Source organism: Athene cunicularia (assembly GCF_003259725.1).
Source record: "Athene cunicularia isolate RWA chromosome 6 unlocalized genomic scaffold, athCun1 chr6_part1, whole genome shotgun sequence".
NCBI classification, from domain to species: domain Eukaryota; kingdom Metazoa; phylum Chordata; class Aves; order Strigiformes; family Strigidae; genus Athene; species Athene cunicularia.
In genome coordinates, this window is record NW_020799105.1 from 25,510,072 (window position 1) to 25,522,167 (window position 12,096).

A 12,096-nucleotide genomic window follows, 5' to 3' on the forward strand; every position below is an offset into this window, starting at 1 on the left:
TCCTGTTACATCAAATGTAAATGGACATGAAAGGTGTAATTTCCCTGGAGACTAAAACAATATTTTTGTCAAGTTTGGCCCCGCATCCTGTCATTCTGTCTCCCTCTCTGCCTGATTTTGTCATGTATCTGTCTGAGCTTTCCATTGATAGTTACATAATTGCCTGAAGCTTTACTAATTAATAATTAGCAGTCACTTTTGTCTTCTGCTTCTTCAACCATTTTTATTTTTGTGGGCTCTGGCAGAGCTGCTGCCTGTAAGGCTGCTGAGCTGGGTTTCTCGTCGGGCAGAACTGTTACTGTTCGTTAAAGGACGCTCCGCTGGGTCACCTCTGAAACAAAGTTGGTGCCTTGGCTTCTCCGTGCAAGGGATCCACTGAGAGAGTCTCTCCGTTCCTTTCCTCCCCAGCTCTGCCTTTCGCTAATGACCAAACAGCCCCGCGAGATCATTTTTCTAATGAGGGCGAAATGTGTGACCTGGGATATTGTCTTGATTTCCTTCGGAAGGTTAAACACAGTTACTCAAATCTTATTTAGGTATCTGATTTTGTTGGCTTGTTGAGGTGTAACCCCGAAGAATTCTGTGTCGATGAAGTCTGTCATCATAAGATATGTTTTAAAAAGTAGTCATGGTTATATTTTCAAAGGAAAAGGGGTGGTTATCAAAGGTCTACGGTCAGAGAAATTCCAAATCTCTGCTGAAACTGCTTCAGGGCAGATTTCTGTGCATAAGTTGTATTGAATTGAGGCTATTTTTATTTTCCACACAAGGGAGATTCTGTTAGGAATGTTAATTAAATATTAAAATAATATAAGCTGAATGTTTTACTCTTTCCCAATTAGTTCTGTTCGTGAATCTCTGCTGTAGCATCCTTGCTATGATTCCTGTTCATTAAACATAATGACACAACATTAGAAGTTAAAATAAATGCTGTGCAGGGGGCCCTGAGAGACCTGGGCTCTGAATCCACTTCCCGCATTTCACTTAAGCCCGTTTAAAATCTGTTTCTTTGATTTGAATTTTCTTGCTCTGTTCAGGAGAGGTGGACAGAGCCTTCTGAAGTGAATATAAAGGTTCTGTTGTCTTCAGAATATTTTGGAATAGACCCTAAGTAAAGAAGAACTAATCCTGAACTACGGGTCTACGTTGCAACTATGAATGATGTTATTTATTGATTTACCTACACGGTTTTTATTTACTACTGCCTCAGATGTCACTACTTATAGTTGTCTAGAAAAATAAAGTTTTTCGTAACTCCAGACTCCCTTCAGTTGTAAAATTTGCGTTGCGGTTTCTTAGTGCAAAGGTTCAGAGAGTCCATTGTCACTGAACTAAGCTGAAAATCCTTGCAAAGACAAAGCTTCTCTGACACTAAGGCTATGCAATCCTATTTAATTCCCCACCTCGGGATTTATTCTGCTCTGTCGATGGGGAAGCTGATGTCTTCAGTCATTTAGCAGCAAGCTATGTCAGGAGCATTTTGGAAATAAGAGCAAGAGCATGTGTTGAGGGTTTTTTGTTTGTTTGTTTGGTTGGTTTGGTTTTTTTTAGAGTTGATTGGCTTAGAAGGAAGACTTCCAAAAGTTCAATTTCTCGCTGGAGTTAAGCCTCTCTAGACGTTACTTGTGGCCAGGAGGGAGAGCCCTGATCTGTTGACAGCCACACCATCCGTTTCTTGCCTTGCAACAATGCTGCAATTTGTCTGATGGCCCCAGAATCTAATTCAAGGAGCTAAACTGGAAAAAAAAAAAAAAAAGAAAAGTCTCTTGGTTTTGGAGGGCAATTTTTGCTGACCTGGGTGGTGGTGGGATCAGACAAGCACCAGTGCCCGTGGCCTGCACTTGCATTGGCTCAGCTGCAATCTAAAGCCGTTCTTATAAGGAAAGTCGAAGCCATAGCTCGGGGCACTGAGTTGTCAGTATATCGTCTTGAAAAAGAGAGCTTCAAAAAAAAAAAAAGATTAAACGCTCCTGAAAGTGTGTTTTTCGGTAACTGAGACCAAACTGCGAGGAACAAACCGTTCACAGCCTCTGGAGGTGCCAAGGCACCTTCTCCGAAGGCAGAGGAGCCTTGTCAGAAGTTCTCACTGCTGTCGTTGCACTTACCTCAGTCTTCCACGGTGATGAGATGCAAAAACTGGTAATTTTATCTCTGGAAAGAGGGACCCGTCTTCTCCTGTGCTATGAAAAGTTCCATTTTACAGCAAGAACAGCTGTAAAAGATGTAGTGGGGAAAATGATCTTGACACGCAGCTTGTGCAATCTGTAAAATTCATCAGATGTTATGGCAACTGCTCACATGGAAAAGACGTAAGTTTTATTTATATCTACATAAATATATATACGTGTCATTATCATCATAATATATATTATATAAAAAGTGTGTTAAAGTGTTCTTCAGATGCCTGTCAAATATTCAGTACCTTCCATTTTTCTGACATAGACTGGGTGTCTGTCTTCAGTTCTTTTTAAGTTATCTCCAGCCATTCATTTTTCTTGAATTGTTTCCTCTTTAGGAAGGATGTTCCAGTTCAGGTACGGAGGAATGATTTTGGCAACATAGTCACTTCTGCGTGTGTGTGGGGGGGAAATACGCTTTAAAGATTTTATTTTTTTTTTTAATTACTATTATTTACCAGGATTATGTTTCATTTTTTCTGAAGAACTGGTCATTTCTGTCTTGGCTAAACCAAAACGGGATTATTTTCTGGTTTATTTAGGAGAAGTTTAGAGGGTGTCGTGTCAAGGAACAGCCGAGGCCGCAGAGTTCCTGCTCTGCAGTCTGTACTTCTGTCTTGTGGTGGCTGTTGGCTGCAGGTCAGACCCACCATAACCTTCCCGGCGCGAGGAAGGGGTGGTTAATGTCTGCATTTCCCGAGTTGCCAAGGGCAACAGCTGCAATTTATTGATACTGAATTTGAGAGAGAGGTAAAACAGGTACCTTTGGTTCCTGGAATCCTGCGCTCCCTGGTTCCCCATTGCGTACGTGCAGATCGATGCCTCCGTGTAACAGAAGGTAGCGCAGGTTGCCATCGGATTGGCAAATATTCAAGTCGTTCCAAACCCAGGGTAATAATCTCTGGAGGATCTTGTGCAATGCATCCCACTGCTATCATTTATCTACCTAGCAGAAAGGGCTATATGATTTTTTTTTTTTTTTTCATTTTCCCATATCAGAATCAAAGCACAGAGTGTTTAAAATTATTTTTGCCATTTTATTTAAAGCGATATATTATTAAATAGCATTGAAACTTTTATATCTTATATAATTTATAATAACTTTTTTGTTGTTCTGTTCTCAGGCCTTAGGAGAAAAAAAAATGCCCCCAGGTAGACAACAATTTATAATGCTTTTTCTTTTTTTTTCTAACTATTCTGAATCTTCCATAGAATGCATTCTACCTTCAAATACTCGTCCTCATATTCTGTGGTGCTTTAAAAATATTGAAGCCATTTATGTTAAAGGTATCCATCAAACTTTTTGCCTGCAAGAAATTCAGAGATGGCTGTTACTTTTGTGTTTCACTCCGCATGCAAATAAGACGTCACTGCCAGTAGGAAAAAAAAAATAAAAATCTATTTAGTCCAGTGAAATACCTTTAGCTTTTGAGCGTCTCTGCGAGGCTCATCTGTGTGCAGTGATGATGGAAATGTGGTAGATGTATTAAAGTAAGGAGTGAGTCTGTTGGTACAGAGTAAGGCAAATGGAGTGAGTGTTAAATCCCTGTTCATCAGTGTGGGCAGCACTGAAGTTATTGTTTTTAAAGAAAAAAAAATATTTTTTTTTAATGCAGGTTTTTAGGCTCCGGTCCAGTTCGTGCTTTGTCCCCCGTTGCTCTGGCTGTTCCCAGAGCCCCTTCCTTGCCAAACGCCAGTGGGAAACCAATCTCTGCTGGTCTGGCTGTGCCCTGCTCTGATCCCCTGGCTCTCCCCGCTGCTGCTCCGGCCTCAGAGCTGGCACAAAACCCCACAGTCTGCAGCCAACCACCAGTGGAAGGGGGGCAGAGCCGGGAGCTGGTCCCTGGGGCTGCATCACTCTGAGCTTGGTTTTCCCCCTCGCCGTGGGAATCCCCGTTTTTGTGGTTCTGTGAGTCAGAGTCCCATCACCTACTGCAGAATACAGACTTGGGAAGAAGTTTCTTCTCCTCACTTCTGTTCACGTTTCTGAGATTTCTTCAGTGCTTTCTGTGAGATGAGTGTGGAAGAATAAAGGAGACTGCTGTACAAAGGTGAAAATATCAATTGCACTGACAGAAATTATTTTTTTGATGGTTTACGGCAGCATGAAAAGCAGAAGGTGAGGTTGTGTCCCCCAACCAAAGCCCAAAAGGCTTCACCGACACGTCAGGAGTCGGGCTCCTGCTCGGTTTGAAATACCATGGTGGCCCACGTGGCAGGATCGGCTCCTGGCAATGTAAGTTCTTGTTAGAAAATGACACTTTTCTGTGCCTCTTATGTCTTCCAAAGGCAAAGCCATATGCCAGGTGCCAGGGTCAGCGAGAACTTGCTGCTTTTCTTTTCAATTTCTGTTTATTTTTTCACATTGTTTATTGTCTTTTCAGATCTTTTCTGTCTTTTCCAACTCTCCTTTCCTCCCAATACTTTACATTTAATACCAACCAAAGTTGAAATACCTTTTGCCTTTAGTAGGTGTAGGATCGATCCTCTGTTTCCTTTCCTCTGCCTCCCTGATTTTTGCTCTTTATTAATTCACATCCACAGTTTCAATATAAGAATTAGAGGTGGCCAAGGTGCAAAGGGACTGGCTTGAAGTTCAGAGGCAACCAGGTCCAGTGTGGTTTAAACTCAGACTACTGATGATTTAGTTCTCTTCACAGTCCTGGTGTCCTCCTCAATCTCAGTGCCCATCCATTATCCATTTTCTACAATTAAACCTTGGACCTTTGCACTGCCCTGAAACCGCACCCGTGGCCTTTACAGATGTTATTGAACACGGGCAGCACCTTTCTGATGGTCCCATGTGCTGTTTATGGTTCACACCCCCATCACCGTGTTTTAGTTCAGAAGGTATCGCTTGTCTTTATTTTCAAGTGGATTAGATGTGTTCACCCAATCACTCCCAATTGAGAGCAGTAACTTTTAATTGAGCTGTGATTAGCTTCTTAAACTACCTGAATCTGATGGCAGAAATACATTGCGCTTTTTGTTAATTAAGAAATTGATTGCTTGGTTGTACAACCCTGGCGGTAAATATGATAACCTTTAACATGGCGATGGATCAATAGGTCAGGGGTTTGATTTCTTTGTTTTAAGACAATCAGACCCGAGAATGCCTTCTCCTCCCCAGGAAAAAAAAAAAAAAAAAAAAAAAAAAAAGAAAGAAAAAAAAAAGGAAAAAGGGGTTGAGGAGATATAGGAGCTTTACAGAGGCGATGTTTCCCTGCATCCCTTCCGGGTGCTTCTGAGTGTATATTCAGACTCAGGATGCTGAAAATCAAAATATGAAGCAGAAATGATAACTTCTGCCTATAAACTTATTTTTTATTACCTTAGGGATGTCTCCACCTCAGCATTTTTATCTTCTTTTTGCCTTCAGGAGACGGTGACAGATGTATATGTCTTTAGAAACCCCAGATTTGATACCTACAGAGAAATTACCCCAGGCAGCTGTAGGTGACCCCTCTACCTACCCCTCCCATACCTCTTTCAGCTCAGTGAACTGTATTTGTGCTTTCACTGAAACTCCCTTTTCTGAGCTGTAACAAGCTGTCTTGCCTGGACTTGCACTGGAATATTTTACGTGCCTTGGCGATAAGAGCAGATTTAGCAAGCAAAGGGAACCCCTTGCCATTGAAGAGACAATCACCTTGGGCCTTAATTAACAGTCTTGGGTCAAACCAACGCTAATGCCTTCCCAGCAATTGACTGTAACCTGTTCTCGGCAGCGTTCTGAAAATATCCTCTCCTGTCATGGATCGAAGCCGTGCAAAGCTGACGCCTCTCCAAACGACTGCCAAGTGTTTATAAGGAAATGGTTCAATCATGTGAAATCACTCACCAGTCTGTCTGAAGGACAGTGTTCGAGCTGCTTCGTTGGTATGCCTTTCCATGTCTTTCACCTAATTTTTCAGGAAAAAAAAAAAAAAAAAAAAAAGATAAAAGGTGACTGTGCACATGGTTTAGATGCTTCCTTTCTCAGTGTGAGGTTTTTGAAGATAAGACATCCCTAAATTAGCTTATCAGGAGCTCGGTGGCTTACCAGACAGTCACTGTCAGAAATGTCTCTGTGCAGAACTTACCTTGAAACTTGTGCCTGATGGCAGAAGGCTGTTTTTTAGGTAAAATTAACTTGCACAGCTCCTTTTTAAAAGCCGTGCTCCTTCTAGTTCCTCGGGGGATCTGGTACGGTGGGTTTGAGCAATGTGGAGGCACGGCTGGTTCTCACTATTAAGTCTGTGCTCCTCATGGTGGCTTGAAGTCTCTTCAATATTTTACACGGTGAAATCCTTCAAAGGCCTGCCCTCCTCCAAGAGCAGGCTGGATGTAAGGGCAAAGAGCACAGTAATACAAACTCGAGTGACCTCTTTCCAGCAAATTTGAACTTTCCAGTTCAAGTGGAAGTATGCTTCCGCTGAGACTGGTAACGTTTTGTCCTTCCTATAAATCAGCCCTGAATTATGCAGCAGGATGTTCAGGAATCTCAGTCCCTGAATCAGGGAAGAATGACAGGGACCAATTACTGTTAAACTAGCATCTGTAAAAAAAAAACCCACAAACCACCATCAAACAAACAAACAAAAAAACAACAAAAAAACCCAAACCACCGAACAACTGACTATATTCAGCTTTTTTACAGACCAAAGCCATTACTGTTTTACAGCAGGCCAAAACCTTTAACGTCCGTTACAGAAAAACAGTTCCAGTCCTATTCTGAGGTGTATAGAGCAGAGCTGTCACGTTAACAGCCCTGTGTGTGGATGGGAACGTGTTCACTCAAACCGGCCCAGAAGATGCATCCGGCTCGTCACTTCTTCTGGAAGACTGTTGCTCTGATCAGCCACGTGAATGCCCCAAATCCTGTATCCACTGTGCGTATGTAATTTGTCATTTCTACTTCGCTTTGAGTAGTAGAGTCACTGATGGAAAGGCACAGTTTGATTCGACAGGTTCTGGTTCCAAACCAATCCCGCGTGGAGAGCTAAAGGTCTGGCAAAGCAAAGCAAAGCAAAACCTCTCTCCTCTGTGCAGTCTTTTAAGGTAGGATGATCTTCCTTCACCGAAACGGGCATATTACAAACTCTTTGCACGTTGTAAATTTTTAGATTTTATTAGTTACAAACGATTAAGTCATAACACTTGAAGAGGGCTGAGCAGTCTGCAAAATACATGGAACGTGTGTTTATAGGTGGGAAGTGATCTCTGGTGGGGTGCCTGCGGTGAGCTGGACTTCTGCGGAATGTACTGACCTCTTTGAGACCAAAGCAATTAGTGAACGTGGGACCTTTCCATGTGGCTTTTCTCTCTTGCATCTGCGAGCATCGGCAGGGATGTCATCTACTCTTAGTAAAGGTATCCTACTGATAAGGGGAAATGGTCAGAAATTCACAGCCAACCATCAGCAACATCTCTGTCATGTGTAGGATCTACAGTCTTTCACCACTGGAAGAATACGTAAGAAAATGTTTTTCTAACACAACCCAGTTTCTAAATTTTCCGTTAACATCGTGCTCCCAAAGACCCATTTCAGTGGTCCCTTATCCCTTGTAATTACAGGTCTATAATAAGATACAATAATTCCCTGTCGTTGGAGGTGTAGTTCTGATGATGAAAGGGTAGAGGACTTTGAAGTAAAATAAACAGTGAAAATATGATTGGGGGGGAAAGATAAATGAGATCTCATGGAGAGGAAAAACTACTGTCACATTATATCTTTAACTGCTGAAGTCCTGTGGGTTGTGTGGTCTGCCGTGATGGGAAGATTTAATCTGCTGCTGGGGCTCAGGATAACGGGTCAAAGTGGCCCGTTACAGATGCTGTTAGACTTTATGGTAGTTGGACTTCACCAGCGGTTTGAGTTGGGCAGGTATTTGCACGGGTTTTCTAAAATAGGCTCTTGGATCATGTGATACACAGTCTGTTTTATATATAACTAAGCCTCATTTAGTCGATGCTTTCAAAATTACTTATTATTTGTTATAGTTAAGAGTAACTTTTCAGATCTGATGCCTTACAGATATTAACAGTTTATCTGTACTCGGGGACATTCAAGGAGCACTGCAGTTTGAAATAGTTCCATATGTATCTTCTCCGAAGACTTAGAAGAGACTCAAAGCTAAAATAAATGTGCAGAAACAACATCGGCATTTTGAAACCCAACATAATTTAGAGCATATTGCATGATTGAATTACAACCTAATATCTCATAATTTTTCCCACTTGTCAGAAAAGGTCATGCAATGCTGTAAACAATCAATAGTTTTCATGTCTAAAACGAAGAAGTTCGAACAGTTTTTCATGAGCTGTGAAGGTTAAATGAGGCACTTGCCGAGATCTATTCAGAGTCATCCAGGCTTTACATATTTTATAGTAAGCTTAGTGGCATACTCATTACCATTGCCATTACTGGCTTAAGATTAATCAAAAGAGTTTGGTTTAGATCCCACACATGGAAATCATATAATTTATCTCATCTTCTGGGGATTATCCCAAGGAAACTGCTGTATGAATGATCTTAATGCACACTGGAGTTTGTATGGTGTGCTACGTCCAGTTATGACAAACATTATAATCTGAGACAGAAAAAGACGTTATTTGTGTACAACATCCCAGCACTTACATTTGCTCAAGGCTCTGGTTGAGTAATTCTTGGGGTGTCTCTTGTAAACCACCATTGTTACAGGCGTGCAGCTGGCCGTATAGAAAACACTACTGACTGCACCTTGGCATCGGCTCGTCCTGACTGGGCAGTGAGTTGGATTTTGCCAGTTTAGGGGGTACTGGTGTGGTTGTGTGCTTGTATAAACCCATAGTATTTTGGTAATTTGTGCTCACAAAGGCTCAGGAGGGGGCTTGGCTGTTGGGTGTGTAGGGAATGGCAGGTGGGGGTCTTGCTCCAGCAGCAGCTGGTTCAAAATGGGTTGTACAATAGGTCTTCAGAAGCATCGGTGAGTGTATCTGTGGTCTCACAGGATGGAATTAAAAAAAACCCACGTGGAAGTAATGGCTGCGTTCAGAGCGCTCCACGTTAGACCCTCTGGCCAAGCTGAGGGCTCGGTGAGAACTTGGGAAAGCAGAACCATCGTCCACCAGGGAGGCTGCACGGTCGGGGCGCGAGGAGAAGGCTCCGACAGAGGCAGATGACAGGTCTGGAGGAGATTGCCCTAGATGCCAACACCGCCTGCCTTTCCAAGAGGAACCAGCCTCCAGCACTTCCCAAACCAGGATTCTGGCAGGAGAAAAGAGCCAGGAGCTTGCTCTGCCTGGGGACAGACGCTGCCGGGCAGCAGCTCAGCAGCTCCGGCCTCTCAGGGAGGAGACGGATCTTGGTCATCCCACTGAAAATGACACGTTGTCATGTGCTACTGCATCCCAGAGCGGGGAGCAGTAGGAGAGGAGACGGTCGCAGGGTACGTGGAAAGTGCAGCACCTCGGCTTTTAAGTAGAGCAGGTGTAGTCGTCGTTTTGTATCAATATCACCCAAGAATGCTTTAAAAAAATGCCGTTCTGCCAGCCCTGCAGTGTGGAGGTGCCTGGAGGCTCCAGAGTTAAGCCAGGCGCTGGGCTCAGAACCACGCTGCTGAGGCTGGTTTCCTCCACTGCCATCCCTGGGCTGTAACCGGCCGCTCAGCCACGTACCAAACCAGGTTTTGCACTGAGAGGAGAAGCGAGTGCCCACTCCAGTGAGAGCAACAGCCATTCCACAGCTCTGCACCTGCCTTTTCAAATAAGGCTTAAAATATTGTCAGCAGCCTAAATCTTAGACAGAGCAGAGATGATAAAGGATTAGTAAATAAAGCAGGGCATCAGTTTTGCCACTGGGTCAGCTTATTGTCTAATCCTCGCTATCTCAGCTTCACTCTCCGTAGATTGGGGAGCTGATATCTATTTACGGATCTCCTGGGGTCTTTGGGAAAATTAATCGCTGAGAGTTCATAACCTCTTTTTTAAGTGCTGAGCATTATAGGCAATTTGTGGGGACAGCACGAAGCAACAAGCGTCATGGCAAAGCGACAGGACCTGGTATGTTCGCTCGGTTTTCTTTGGAAGTGTTCAAGAGATGAGATCGGATGAGCTTTATTTCAGTGCTCAGGGTTTGAACGGTGACCAAGCAGCAGCACAAAGTTGTAGATAACCCGTTCACTGGTTTACTCCCGGCCCGCTGGACTGAAGTGGTGCACGTTTGGATTCTGGCTTCCAATCCTGAAAACTCCTCCTGTACCTGTTGATAGCAGAGGTCTGCGTCCAGGTCCCACCTGCTTCTCCTACACGCGGAGGTATAAAACACCCGGCTGCCCTGTAACGAGTTACCAGGAGCTAGTATTTCTTCAATTAAAATAAAAAGAAATAAATAATTAAGGAAATACAAATCATTCAAAGCTTGTGAAAACCTCTTCCCCATCCCCCAGCAAATAAACCTGAAATGCTCTTTGAGCCTTAGAGAGTGCAGAAAGCCCAGGGACACACCCTGAGCTCTCGCGGAACATCAGCTCAATTCTGCTCTCAAATTGTCATTGCACAGGCTCGGTCTTTATTCTTAAACGCCCAGGAATTAACTACTTACAGCAGTTAATTTTAATATCAAAGGTTTGCAATAATACAGCGTTTGGAGATTATAACCTTACGAGGTTTTTGTAGTTCTTACGCGGAGTAGTGGTTATGAAAGATTTTTTTTTTTTTTTTTAAGGGAAAAGGCACTTCCTCTGATTCTTTCCTCTGATTCTAAAAATCACAAAAAAGATGCAAAGGAAAAGATAAACCAGTCTCGACCCGGAGCATCAGTGTCCCCTTTCTCTGCTCTGCACACCCGGTTTAGGGGGTACCCACAGCGGTGCTGGGGTAAGGCACTGTCGGTGCAGGCAGCGCTCTGCCATAAATCAAGTGGCACTGTGCTCCACGCTGCGATATTTCCTTGGTCTGTTAATAGTGGCCCTGTCTGAGCCCCCTGCAGTGCCTACACACTCTGTAGGGCACTTCGGGGGCAATCCAGAAACCAGCGAAGCCACTGCCGTGGTGGTTTCATCCTTGGGGTGAGAAGGCCCTGGTCAGGGATTTGGGCTTTGCACAGGGCTTAACCAAACGACGGGTTGTTTTACCACGGTGAAAATAATACCGTGTTTTGCTTATTAATGAGATTAAATGTTGGTTTGTTTTTGTTTTTTGTTTTTTGTTTTTTTTTTTTTTTCATGGGATGAGGGGGGTGGCAGAAATTAAGACAATGGTCTTAAACGAGTTTTGCAAGTTGCTAAATTTGCTGTTCCTATTTTTCAGTGAGGAAGAAATCCTGACTGATAACGTCGGGATCCATAAATAACCACTGAAGCTCTGAAAGCGTGATCCGGAGTCCAGAGGAAGTGGGTGAAGAGCCTGAGCCTCCAACCCTCTTTGAGCCGCTGTTACACTCAGGTGACATCTCATTCCCTACAACCCTGAGTAACTGAGTTTTCTCGGTACCCTGATTACTCACTGGGACAAAAAGCAGGGATTTTCCTTCGCCAGTTGCCCGAAGGCTGCAGTTTGCTGCCGGTGGTGGCAGAGGAGCCGTGCGTGGGGCAGGATGAGGGACAGTCCCTGAGCACTTTCAGGTGCCTCTTGGAAATGAAGTCACAGGAAACTTTCCCACACGCAGGCACTCTGCTATAAACTCAAAATACTGTGAGTGGTTTGGTTTCTGCTGTTATTTTTTTTTCCCGTTTTTTGTTATTCTTTTATTTGTCTGTTCATTTTCTTTCTCTGCAAGTTTGCAGTGGCAAAGGAGGTGGCCGAGCAGGCATGAGGAGAAGGGAATGACTTTATTGAACTCCTTGTATACTGTAATGTTATTCTGCTACCAAGGATGGCAGTGTAAATCTCAGAGAAAACAAATTTGCTGTAAAAAGGTTACATATATATATATATATATATATATATATATATATAT